Here is a 14,689-nt window from a genome sequence, read left to right on the forward strand (position 1 = left end):
CACTGCCGCCTATCATGGCCATGCCCCTGCCGACGGGTTCTGCTGCCACATCTAGAGCAATGCCAACTTCGTCACCTAATACGAGGATGTGCCAACTGGGCGCCAAGTCAAATGGGTCTTCTACACGGGTAATTATCAATCAATGAACCCTCCCTTTCTGCTGCTTGTCGTGATGAAGGCCATAAATGGTGAAATTAGCTAGTAATTTGTGATTCCATTGAGGATAAATTAGCCAATGATTTGTGATTCCATTGAGGATCTAGGTCATGTTGCAATTACAACAGGGAAAATTGGGGATATAATCAGTTTTTTCTTAAGTCAAACTGAGAGATAAGAACAATGTGTTAAGGATGAGATCAGTTTGTATAGAATCATAAAGAACTTATGACATCTCGCTAAGGCACACATATAGCCAGTTGTTGCAACTTGCCTTGTTACAAAGGAACATCTTCTAGCATAAGTGAAGCTCATACCACACGAGTAACTAATACTACTAGTATAACGTTCGTGCGTTGCCACGGGCTCTTCAAAATTTATAATCAGTATCTTTCATTTGTCATCCCCTCATATTGGGTGATTATGGGGTGCTCTAATTAGAAACACAACAATCAAATATTAGGAAATTTCACCGAACGAACAACAACAAATAATACGATATCTATCAAACGAATAAAATGAGGTCATATTTTTGGTCCGTCGTGCACTTCTGTTGAAAAGTGTCTATCCCTTTTAGAATCAACCCACTGTTTACTCGCACGCAAAAAAAATACATCTCTAAAGTGGGGAACCGATCGGTGCCAAAAAGAACTCAAACTCCTATCCAATCTCGACTTCGTGCTCTTCCACTTCCATTGATAAAGATGGGACGTCAAGGGTTTCATCATGATGACCTCGAGCAGCCGCCGACATCCCTCCCCACATCTACCCCTACCCCCTGCTGCTGCTTGCACTGTCCTTGCTCCTCGAGGGAGCTAGGGACACAATGTTCTCTAGGATGGGCATGACCAGATCCACGAGGAGGCCACATTCTTCCATGGGAACCCAACCAAGCACACCACCCTCCGCAACCATCCAATCCCAGCCTAACAAAGTCAAGACCCGCCATCGATCCACAAATCAGGCTCGCCGCATCCAGGTTCACTGCAAGTCTGCGACGAGTCTGTAGTCGACATCTTGACTTTGGCTATCCCCACGGAAGAATCATCGGATCCTGCTTACTTTTACCATCACTTCGTCTCTTCCCAAGGCAGCGACACCACCCAGCCAATCACCACCACCGCTTGCGGCTTGCCTACATAAAATCATATGAGAAATCCCCACGACGGTGCTGTAAGATCACCTTGGCGACCTCGATAGTGACCGACTGGTCTAAGATCTAAGCTAGCCGCTCTTTGTAGAAACCAATAGAAGTAGGCATGTGACTCAGATTTGTTCTTTGGTGTGCATGCGTTTCTTGCTGCCCACCAGCTCTTGTCTACAACTCGCCTATATCTGTACCAGCTCTTGGTCTACAACTCGCCTATCTCCATGCTCGAGAATCTGGAGTGTAGTAGTTAAAAAAAGACCAACTTTATACTCATTTGATAATTCAACGTGCATGGGCATGCACCGGATGGAATTCACGCTCTATGTAAAATCTGGAGTGTAATGACCGTGGTTGATGAATGAAAGTCTTATTTCCGCAAAAAAAGAAGTTAAAGGTGAATATATTCCTCATGTGTAGAGTGCAAACAGAGCATATAGTGGTGACCTAGTTTCTTTTGATTGAGGTGAATACATGCCAGTACTAAAATCTTCTAATTTCTTTTGATTGAATCCAAGTTGTCTCTTTTCTTTCGATTCAGCAAAGCTAGTTCGAATAAATAGGATTGTCTATATCTTAACTCCTTTGCCAATTAAGCTTCAAAATTGCAGTCTGATTCAGAAACAATCGAACGATTGTGTCGTTAACTCCAGGAGATTCTCGTTAGATCTTAGGAACGCTGCAAGCCATCATATCATATAAGAATAAGATCGATAATTGATATGGACAGATCTTACTACAATCATATTACTACTACTCGCACACTGATATGGACAGATCATACAAGATCGAAGGTACGTAAGACAAGGTCCTCTAGATTACGAAAAACTGTTTGCTTCGCCTCATGTCAGACGGACCCCGAGCTATTCTTCAATGGCGCACCGCGCGCATATATTTGGCGGCGAAGTAACTCGTTATCCTAAGGACGTCCCCGTCAAGCCCGTCGACAGCGTCACCCTTTTCCATTTCCCGGCTGGACCTCGCCGAGTTTCCACCGTCGACGGCCTGCCGCCGCCGCATTCTGCTGCACGAAGGAGATCAATGACGGTTTAGACGTGCACGGGTGCAGCAGAGCAGATCGACCGACGGATCGGTTGACAACACGTACCGTCGCAGGCCGCGTGGCCGTGGTGGGGGGCGGCGGCGCTCGAGGTGCCCTGCGCCTCGCATTCGCAGGGCGAGACGGCGCTCGTGGCGCTGGTGCCGATCTCCTCCTCCGGACGAACGAGGAGCCAACCGTCCAAGCTGGGCGAGGGAGCCAACGGTAGCCTGCAGCGCTGCCGGCTCGACTCCTTGCAGTAGGCGATCGCGCTCGCGACGGCCTCCTCCCTCGCCCGGGCGGTGCCGTCCTCGCCGGCGGCGACCCTCCCGTCCGGCTTCGTCGCCCGGCCCTTCCGTCTCCCGCGCCCGTCTGGCCGCTCGTCCGCAGCACCGGCGCGCTGCAGATTTCTGGCAAACCTGCGCAGGCACCGCCTTAGCGCGTGGCCCTTCCGTGCGGCCATGTCACCGCCCTCCCTCAGCGGTGAGCGCGCGCTGTTCGACGAGCTGCTTCGGGCGCTGAGCAAGGAGGAGGAGGGGGACGACCTCGACGCCGGGGAGGAGCCCGGGTCGGAGGCCACCTTAGCGTCGCCAGGGCCGAACGCCGGCGACGAGGAGCTGCCCTGCTCAACGCTCGAAGCGTCGTCCGTGGTCGCTGCCGTCGCCACGGCCGGCGCCATCGCCGCCCACACGGCGCACGGGAACATCCATGCCATGACGACCTGGAAGAAATGCATGATGATCAGGAGCACCGCCTTAGCGCGTGGCCCTTCCGTGCGGCCGTGTCACCGCCCTCCCTCACCGGTGAGTGCGCGCTGTTCGACGAGCTGCTTCGGGCGCCGAGCAAGGAGGAGGAGGTGGACGACCTCGACGCCGGGGAGGAGCCCGGGTCGGAGGCCACCTTAGCGTCGCCAGGGCCGAACGCCGGCGACAAGGAGCTGCCCTGCTCAACGCTCGAAGCGCCGTCCGTGGTCGCTGCCATCGCCACGGTCGGCGCCATCGCCGCCCACACGGCGCACGGGAACATCCACGCCATGACGACCTGGAAGAAATGCATGGTGATCAGGAGCACTGGGGTTTGCTTGCGGGCCCTTGTGCACGTAGTACGTCCTTGTATATATATACACGTCGCGATTGCGATCGCGTTCGCCTCCGACTCCGGCGGTGGTTGCAGGGGGGGCACGGCGGCATCTGCGGGCGCGTGATTTCCGAAATCCGAGATGCCACAGCGAGATTGCCAAAATCCTGTGGCTAATCTATGGAATACTCCGGCGGTTCCTTCCATATACGGAACTAATTACTGCACGGTTTAATTACTCGATCGCTGATTTATCGGATGAGCTAGTAATGTGGACGGATCGCTGATTTATTACCATATTCGATATTTCCCGAGTTATGGCCTTACCATACCTGGATTGATAGCCTTTGGGGTAATTTAAATTTATTACCATATTCAAAATTTCCTGAGTTATGACCTTACCATACCTGGATTGATTTATTACTATACGTGGATTAATTATAATTTATTACTATATGATTTATTACTATACGTGGATAGCCTTACCATACCTAGTGGTAATTTAAATTTATTACCATATTCGATATTTCCCGAGTTATGGCCTTACCATACCTGGATTGATAGCCTTTGACGTAATTTAAATTTATTACCATATTTGATATTTCCCGATTTATGGCCTTACCATACCTGGATTGATAGCCTTTAGGGTAATTTAAATTTATTATCATATTCAAAATTTCCTGAGTTATGACCTTACTATACCTGGATTGATTTATTACTATACGTGGATTAATTATGATTTATTACTATATGATTTATTACTATACGTGGATAGCCTTACCATACCTGGTCGTAACTTAAATTTATTACCATATTCGATATTTCCCGAGTTATGGCCTTACCATATCTGGATTGATAGCCTTTGGGGTAATTTAAATTTATTACCATATAATTGCCATATTCAAAATTTCCTGAGTTATGACCTTACCATACCTGGATTGATTTATTACTATACGTGGATTAATTATGATTGATTACCATAAATACGTTGGGTATTGCCGGTCAGACGAGAAAAGAGAAAAACCGGTGGTAGGGGCTGGTGGGAGGTGGGACGAAGAAAAACCGGTTGAAAATAAATCGGTTGAAAATAAACCGGTTGAAAGTGGGGGGGGGACTATTCAACCAATTCGTCCATTAGGAGTAGAGATTGATTACCATAAATACGTTGGGTATTGCCGGTCAGACGAGAAAAGAGAAAAACCGGTGGGAGGGGCTGGTGGGAGGTGGGACGAAGAAAAACCGATTGAAAATAAACCGGTTGAAAATAAACCGGTTGAAAGTGGAAGGGACTATTCAACCAATTCGTCCATTAGGAGTAGAGATCTATTAATTCCAGCACAGTACATACAATAGATCTTGAGCAAGCAGGAGGTAACATTACTTGTAGACATGTTTAATTTGGTCGTAAATTGGAATTGGGACCAGTAAGACATTTGGCTTTGCCTCTATCTGTTGATAGGACTAAAGCTGCAGATTCATGAATGATCACTAAAGATATGATATGACAGATAAATCTGTGTACAAGGCTCTGACAAAGAGATAGTAAACAATGTACTTGCAAATATCAGGGATACACTTGGTCTTTTTTAATCTCCTTTGTGCTTAGGGGTCTTATAGGATCCAGCAATGTGTATAGGATCATAAGGTCCAGTGATTTGGGAGGGCTTCTTCTATTGTTCAGAGTCACACTTGGTACAGGTCAAACATAAAGGAAAATAACATGTGTGAATGATAGAGCGCCTATTTGTACAAAATCCTAAAATAAGGTCCAACAGATTGTGGTGGTACCACATGGACAGAGTTGCTGCAACTTTCTTTGTTTAGATTCGGATGTTTCATTTCCTGATTCACAAGGTAAGCTGTTATAGCATTACTAGGAGGACGCGAGAGGGACGGCTGGGGGCCTTTTTGCCCACAGCCGGGCAAGAGGGAAGGGATTTCCTTCTTAATTCTTACTTGATTAGATTGATACATCTCCTCTCTTTATATAGAGAGGTTTACTTGACTCCCAAGCAAGACTTACTTGACCCCTAAGCAAACGACCCTTATCTTCAATTAACCCTAAGACTAATGGGCCCATTAGGCCCATTACATACTCTAACACTACACCCCACTTGGACATGCAGCTTGTCCTCGAGCTGCAGCCTAACCAACTTATAACCATGACTCGACGCAACACAAACCTAACACCTAAAAACAAGCCTTTTATATCTCGGCGTGTTTTATTATTCTCAACCTGAAATGGACTGAAACGCTTTATTTAGGACCCCTTAACAAAAGTGGACACCATCCGCACGTCGGACGTGCATGTGTACAGCCACCTGGATCCCATGGACACCACCTAGACAAAAGGAGTGCATGTGTATGACCACCTGGAAGTGGTCGCAAGAGTGAGCAGCAGAGGCGCCCTCGCGGCGGCCGATGACGGAATGCAGTGGTGTTACGCGGTGCGCTGCTGTTGGTGACACCATGCCTTCTCCCTGCCGGATGGCTGTTGGTTTGCACCGCACAGGAAAGAGTGGAGGGCTTGCGATGGAGAATGACGAGGAGGGGTGCGCACCCCCAACCGCCGATATCACAGACTTTGAGGTCGCTGCCCGCGGGGAAAACAACATGCCCGCCGCCAGTGGGGGAAATCGCATGCCCAAGATCCCCGACGCAGCGGACGAGATCGAGGTCCTTTGCGCAGCGAAGGACAACTTGAAGGAGCGGTAGCTGCAGAACACGCATCTCCCGCACACGCCGACGCGCTAGGAGGCCGCGCGCAACAGCCTGCAGCCTCACCGTCCTCGACACGTGGCGGGTAGCGATCCAAGATGAAAACGGTGACTACGACGACGGGGACTTGATCTGCTGGATGTGGATGCCCTGGGATGGCGGCGGCGCTTTATGGGATCTAGGTCGCTGCACTCCCGTCGTAGGGCATCCCATACTAGGCGGCGGAGCTGACCGACGGTGGTTGCTGCAGCTGCAGCGACTGCTGCGGCGGAGCGCCCGGCGCGGCGGAGGCCGCTAGGAGTGGCGGCTGCCACTGCAGCCAGGGTTGGGCGGTGGTGGCGATGGATGGCAGCTGCAGCGGCCCGGCGAGCGCGGCGAAGGCCGCCTGGTGCGGCGGCTGTCACGGTAGCCACGGTGGTGCGGGGGCGACGCAGCCGTGTGTGGCCCGTAGGACCTGACCAAGAACAGGCGAATCTCCTGGACCGCCTGTGTTAGGTCCCGCAGCACCCCGGACACCTCCTGCCAGGTGAGGACGGCGGGGGCGGGCGCGACGAAGGATCCCGACACGGGCAGGAGCAGGGCAACGATCGTGGTGGTCGCCGGAGGCGGCAAGGTGACCGACAGCGGAAGAGATGGGCTTGGCGGCGGTGAAGACATGATCGAACCGAAGCTAGCTGATACCAAATTGTTATGGCGCTGCTAGAAGGAGGGCGCAGAGGACCGGCTGAGGGACTTTTTGCCCACGGCCGGGCAAGAGGGAAGTGATTTCCTTCTTAATTCTTACTTGATTAGATTGATACATCTCCTCTTTTTATATAGAGAGGTTTACTTGACTCCCAAGTAAGACTTATTTGACCCCTAAGCAAACGATCCTTATCTCTAATTAACCCTAAGACTAATGGGCCCATTAGGCCCATTACATACTCTAACATAAGCTTACCTTTCAGCAGCAAGCACCCGAAGTTTCAGAATAACTAGAATTTATGATTCACAAATTCCAATGATTTGGGAGTGCTTGTTCTATTGTTCGGAGTCACACTTGGTACAGGTCAAACAAAAAGGGGAATAACATGTGTAAATGATATAGCACCAAATTGTATAGAATCATAAAATAAGGTCCAAGAGATTGTGGTGGTACCACATGGACACAGTTGCTGCAACTTTCTTTCTTTTTTTGACGTTTCCTTTTCTGATTCATACGGTAAGCTTATTTTTAGCAGCAAGCAACTGAAGTTTCAGAATCACTTATTTTTGAAGGTACATTCAGATGTAGTAGTTTAACATCGAGTTGTTCTGTTTTAGAATTTCGATTATTTTCTTACACTAACTAGTCCTATAACTTCCAGAACTTGATTTTTCGTTTGTGGAGTTGGGTTTTCGGAGCATGAACTACTGTAGACTTGGATACGGTATCTGGTTTCATTAATGATAATGTAAAGCAGGGAGGAGGGGGCTTCGGTCTCCCGTTCATGTAAAAGAAACATACATGACTTTTTCACTAGTGTCTCGAAAATAAACCTGAAATTGGAGGATCTTGATGACATTTATGTGACCTGTAGGGTGGATTGCACATGTGATGAGCTTCGTGGGAGAGCGTTGTTGGAGGACCTGGAATGGCAGGTGCCTGACTATTCTTTTGGGAAGGACGACGACAGAACGACCAGAGCGAGCTTTATCCCGAGGAGCAAACTTCAAGTCAGAGGCTAGCCTAGCGTGGAGTTTGGTCTCTGAGCAGCAATGTAAAGAGATACTTAAACAGTAGTAACAACGAATGTATTAGTATATAAAAAAACTAAATTTGAACAAAAAGCCCAATGCTAATGTATAGCACGTGCCAACCCGGGGATGCAATTGCGCTATTTTTTTTACGACTATGTCCTCATAGGGGATCTTTTCGCTGCATTATTTTGGTCCGTGTGTACTTATCGGTGCTGGGTCACGGATGGGCTCGAAGGCCTTCTTTTTGTCCTGTGCACTTTTTGCTGCTGGGTTACGGGTTGTACTCAGTGACCTCTTTTATTTGTGCTCTTTGGCATCTTTCGCAGCTGACTCCGGGACCTCCTATGCGCCGCTTATTGGGGCAAGTAGTCACCGTTTCGCATAGGAGACGACTCGCCTGGGCCGGCCCACTAGCTAACCTCCGCAGAATGAAAAATCGGAAAAATAAAAGCACGCTAGCTAGGAATCAAACCCATGAGATGATGTAGATAAGCACCGCGCGCTAGCCACTGTGACGCGCGAGTTAATATGAAAAATATGCAGCGCCATCGTTAAAGACCTGAGGGAGTCCATAGCCACTGTAGTAACAGAGGTTTATTGCATACAATTACATACTAAAACTTCTATTAAAATTTCAAGCTTAAAAAAGGATATTTTTTTCGAAACGCGACATTATTTGGGAACTGAATAGAAACTAAAAACAAGTAGGGAAAAATTGGATACGAGAATAATTTCTAAATTATGAACTACTTTTCGTAAACGCAAAACATCTTTTCCAAAACAAGTAACAAAACTGAAAAGGTGATAATGTTTTCAAAACTAAAGTATTTTCAATAAACTCGAGCATTTTTTGAATTTGTGACACAATTCTGAAAACAAGAACATTTTTAGAATTTGTGAACACATTTTCAAAACTGTAGCTTTTTTAGAATATGTGAACAAATTTGGACAACAAGAACATTTTTGAAATACCAAATATTTTAGAATTTGCGAAAAAAATTAAACATGCGAACACATTTGAATTTGTGAATAAATTTTCAAAAATGAACATTTTTTGAATATGTGAACAAATTTTGAAAACGAAAATATGTTCTGAATTTGCGAACAAATTTGCAAAATGGGAATCATTTTTTACATTTCCAGAACATTTTTGAATTTTTGAACAAAATTTGGTAACAGGAACATTTTTATGAAATTCCCAAACATTTTTTTTAATTTGCGAACAATTTTTTAAAGCAGTAACATGTTTTATACCGCCGAACATTTTTTAAAGTTTGTGAACAAAATTTGAAACTGAACAATTTTGAAACTCAAAAACGAAAATGTGCATATTTTTTTGAATGTGCAAACAGTTTATTTAAAACAGGAGCATGTTTTGAACCACCGAACAATTTTTGAAATTGTGAACAAAAATATGAAACTGAACAATTTCAAAACTCCTGAAAAAAATGAAAACATGCACATTTTTGGAATTTATGAACAATTTTTTTAAAATAGGAAGCTTTTTTTAAACTAGAACAATATTTTAGAAATGAAACAATTTCTGAATTTATGACTAAAATTTGAAATCACAAACAAATTTTAAAATTTGAACATTTTTAATTTGTTGGAACATTTATGTGAAAAAGTTGAAGTAAGAAAAAATAAACTCGAAAAAGGGAAGAGAAACAAAAAAACAAACAGAAAAAAAGGAAATAGAAAGAAGAAAAGAAACAGCACAAAAAGAAAAAGGGGAAACGAAAAAAACATAAACTAAAAGAAAAACCGGTCAAAGAAAATAAACCGGTTCAGGGAACTTTCTAGAAAGTTCCCAAAACCAGATGATGTAGTACAGAAAGTGCGCACGTATAATGGGCCGGCCCATTGCATCGCTCGGTCGCTTCGCGTGTGCGAAGCTCCGACAGCTTGACGCAGCGTGCGTCAAATAGGGAATTCCGCACACCCGTGTATGATCCCCATGTTGGCGATGCACCACGCAGAGTCCGTTTAATAAACCGGTCACGCTTCAATTAAACTTCCAGTATGGTACTAACGACGGGAAAAATCTATTTGCCGCTCGCTGCGGCAAGATGTCATTGTTTCGCACAGGCAATCGAGGGGTCGTTCGGATTTGGGCCGGCCTGTTTAAGTGGTTTCAGCGTTCCGGCTTCTCGTAGTTCCCAGCCGGTTTTTTACAGTTTTGGGAAACTTCTAGAAGGTTCCTAAACCGGAATTTTTTCTATTCTGCTTCTTTTTCCCCCCTGTTTCTTCTTTTCCTTTTCTCTCCTATATTACTTTTTCTCTTTGTTTACTTAACATTTTTTTTCTTTTTTTCCTTTTCGTTCTCTTTCTCAAATTTTCTTTTTCAAATTTTTTTCTAATTTCAAAATTTTGTTCAGTTTATAGAAAATGTTCCAGTTTTCAAATTTTGTTCATAAATTCCAAAGGAAAACAAAATTTCAAAATTTGTTTGCTTCATTCTAGAAAATGTTTGGACATTCAAAAAATGTTCATCTTTAAAAATTTTGTGCACAAGCCAAAAAATTTCGTTTTCAAAAAAGTTCCCATGTTAATAAATTTGTTTATAAATTCCAAAAGTGTTCACATGTTTAAATTTTGTTCACAAATTCAAATATGTTTTGGGAATTTTTTTAAAAATGTTCCTAGTTAAGAATAATGACAAATTGAAAAGGTTCTAGAATTTTAATAATTCTTTCCATTTTGCGAATTCCAAAAGTTTATATTGTTTTCAAAATTTGTTCACATATTAAAAAATGTTCAGGTTTCAGAAAAATTCACAAATTCAAAAAAAGTATTGCATGTTTAGGTTTTGTTCCCAAATTAAAAAATGGAAATTTGAAAAAAGTTCCTGTTTTTCAAAATTGTCCGCATATTCAAAAAATGCTATAGTTTTCAAAATTTGTCCTAAATTCAAAAATTATTCACCTATTTAAATGTTGTTCCCAAATTCAAAAATTTATTGGAATTTAAAAATGTTCATGTTTCCTGATTTTATTTCACTAATTCAAAAATTGTTCACCTGTTTAAATTTTGTTCGTAAATTAAAACTGTTTGGGAATTTCAAAAAATGTTTATGTTTCCACATTTTTTCATAAAACCAAAAATTTTATGGGATTTCCAAAATTCATTCCATTTTGCAAAATGTTGAAAATTCAAAAAATATTTTGTTATCATGTTTCAAAGTTTGTTGACAAATTCAAAAAAAATCAACATTGTTTAATTTTTGTTCACACATTAAAAAAAGAGAATTTGAAAAAATGTTCCTGTTTTCCAAAATTGTTCACATATTCTAAAAGTGATATAATTCTCAAAATTTGTTCACAAATTTAAAAAGTGTTTGGCTTTCAAAATTAATTCGTGAAGTCTAGAAATGATTGAGCTGCTGTAAAATTGTTTAAATTTGAAAAATGATCAGTTTTTCAATTTTGTTATTGGTTTTAAAAATATGTTTTGCATTTATGAAAAGTAGTTCGTAACTTCGAAAAAAATCCTGCATGAAACTTTTCATTCCTATTTGTTTGTAGAAATTTCGAGTTCCCTAATAATGTTTGCGTTTCAAAAAAATCTTGCAAGTTTTATTTTTTGGAATTTGTCGACTGGTTTTTATTTTTCGTCGCTCCTGGCAGTTTCTTTTAAGCGTTGTGCTGCCAATCTTGCCGAGTAGCTCGCCTGATCTGGTGGCTAGCCCGTGGCGCGCGTATGAAGCAGGTCGCGGGTTCGATTGCCTGGTCTTCTTTTTTGCGAATTTTACGTTCCGCGTGAGACAGCGAATGGCCGGCCCAGTCGCGCGCCCCCTGTGCGTCGCGTGAGCTATTCGCCGCGTATAGCAGCGAGACCTCTTATACGCCGCACTCTGTGGCAGAGTGTCATGGTTTCGCACAGGCGGCCTCCGGGTGGGCCGGCCCAGTACCGCCAGCGGACTTGTATTGTAGCTCAAAACAAAAATTGACGTTGTAGGGAATCGAACCAGGGATCTGGTGCTACAAACTAGCATCTACGACCAGATCAGCTAGCGAGCTTTTCTTGTTAGATAGCAGCGTCAACCTTTAAGAACCAACCACAGGGCAAATCGGAATTTCGAATGCATTTTTTTCAGAAAAATGAGTGTTTTTTGAAACGCAAATACCTTTCAAATTTCAGAATGATTTTTTATAAACTCAAATGTTTTAGTAAATAATGAAGATTTTTCGAAATCAGGAACAGTTTTTTTGAACGAGAACACCTTTTCAAATTCCAAAACAAAATTGGGAAAATGAGAACATTTTGAACTTCCGACTAAATTATGCAAAACATGAACTTTTTTGAAATTTCTGAACAATTTTTGACAAGGGAACATTTTTTGAAACTTCAAAAAACGAAAACATGAACATTTTTTGAAACGGGAACCTTTTTTGAAAAGTTGTGAAATTTTGGAGCAGAAATAATTCTGAATTTTTTTTGAGAGAACACAAACAATTTTTTTAAAAATGTATGCAAACATTTTTTATTTTTTTTTGGAAAAATGATCGTCTTGGAATTTTTATCATTTTTAGAAGCAAGATTTTTTTTTAAAATCACAAACATATTTTTAATGCTTGAACATTTTCTAAAAAGTTGTGAAAATTTTGAACAAAAGCATTCGCAACATTTTATCTAAAACAAGAACATTTTTTTGAAAATTGTTTTGAAAACGGGAACATTTTTAAATTCCGAACAAATTTTGAAAGTGCAAACATTATCTGGAGCTCCCCGAAGATTTTTTAAACGGAAACATTTTTTGAAATCCCGAACATTTTTTTAAAAGTTGTCAAAATTTTGAACAAAAACATTCTGAACAATTTTGTTAACACACAAGTATTTATTGAAAATTCTGAACAATTTTGGAAAAATGCATACAGTTTTTGAATTTCTGAACAAAATTTGAAAACACTAACATTTTTCAAATTTTGAACATTTTTGTAAAAGCGCAAATATTTTCCAAAAATGCAAACATTTTTTTGAAAAAGAAAACACAAACTTGAAAAAGAAAAAAGAAAAAAATAAAAGAAAAACAAAACATAAATAGAAAAGGAAAGAAAAATAAAAAAACGGTTCAGGAACCTTCTAGAAGGTTCTCAAAACCGGAAAAAACCTGCTGGGTACCTCTAGAAGGTTCCCAAAACCGGGAGCGCTGGAGCGGTTAAACAGGCCGGCCCGTTGCGTCGCTGCTCGGTCGCTCGCCTGTGCGAAGCGCCGGCAGTTTGTCGCAGCGAGCGGCATATAGGATTTTCCTATAGGAGCTCCCCTAACGACGCACGCCGCAAACGGTTACCAGCGCCATCTTTTCTTCCGCGTGGACACGAAAACAAGCTAGCCCCTGCGGCGCAATGTCGGCTGCAAATTTTAAAACAAAAAAGCTATGGAAAACTAACGCCCACACGTGTGGGCGTTTGCACATCGCCCACATGCCTTTATCACCACTCATTTTGCCACGTATGAACAGATGACATCAGCGGAAATCTTTTTGGTTTTCAGCTTAAAAATATTTTATCTCCTAATTAAAAAAGCGAATTAAAAATCCGTTTTCACCATTAAATCCGCCTCGACGAGATCTTCAAAACTAGATCCCATGTTGATATGTTTCAACGAATTTTTTTGCCCAAAAGTTGCCATGATGTTTACACTTTAGTTGCCATGGTGCTTAAACTAAAGTTGCCATGTGACAATTTTAGTTTGTAGATCATGGCAATTTTAGTTTTTGATGATGCAATTCTAGTATTTTGACTATAAAAATATTTTTTTGCATGAACCATGGCAATTTTGAGTGCATGTATCATGACAATTTTAGTTTATGGTGCATGGCAAGTCTAGTTTCTTAATTCTCCGTTTTATAATATGTCAAAATTTACTTTTTAATATAGAAGAAAATAGCTGAAACATAACATGACAACTTTAGTGTAAACATCATGACAATTAATGTGCAATAAACATGCAACTTTTAACCCAAATTTTTTCATTGAAATATATTGATATGAGATCTAGTTTCGAAGATCTTGTCGCGAGGGATTTAATGGTGGAAACGGATCTTCAATCAGATTTTTCATTTAAGAGATAAACCATTTTAAAAACTAAAAATCCAAAAAGATTTCTACATGCATGCATGTGGTGACATAACGTAGTCTGTATGTTATAAGGCGTGTGGGCGGGTTTGACTCACATCACATGTGTGGGCGTTAGTGTTGTCCAAAAGCTATTTGGTCTCTTTCCCTCAGAAAAAAAACTATTCGGCCGCTCGCTCTCGCCTCGCTGTAGGCCCCCCCACCCCCCGGGGAAGAGCAGCCGCTGCTCCGCCTAGCCGCGCCCCATATCCGAGGAGCAAGATTCGTCGATGCGGCCGAGCTGTCGAGGCCATGAAGCCCATGCAGCTGTCTCCGTTAGGCCGCGAGTCGACGGAACCGGCCGCTGCCCCGCGATGGCCCGGAGCAAGCGTTAACGCCGCCGCCGAGGTGTCGAGGCCACGAAGCCAACGCCGCCGTCTGCTCAGTTGATTGACTTGCATGCATTGCTCGGTACTGTGACTGGATGTTCCCAGCTATTTCTCTTGCCTTGCACTAGTTATTAGTTTATGTTGGAACCAGGAGAGAAGCGACGGCAGCAAAGAAGGCAAATGCCATCTTGAGATGTGTTTGATGTGAATCAAGAGTGCAACGCAGTGAATAGTGTGACTGACTTTAAATTTCAGATTGTAATGTGATTTGAGAGTGGAGTTGAGTGAATAGTTTGACTGAATGCAACTGATGGAAATTGGGATTGCTAAAAAATATTGAATGTGACATTGCATACAGAACCTGCGGGTGCATTGAACAAAAGAGATG

This window comes from Triticum aestivum, chromosome 3B (assembly GCF_018294505.1).
Source record: "Triticum aestivum cultivar Chinese Spring chromosome 3B, IWGSC CS RefSeq v2.1, whole genome shotgun sequence".
In the NCBI taxonomy this organism is placed as follows: Eukaryota; Viridiplantae; Streptophyta; class Magnoliopsida; order Poales; family Poaceae; genus Triticum; species Triticum aestivum.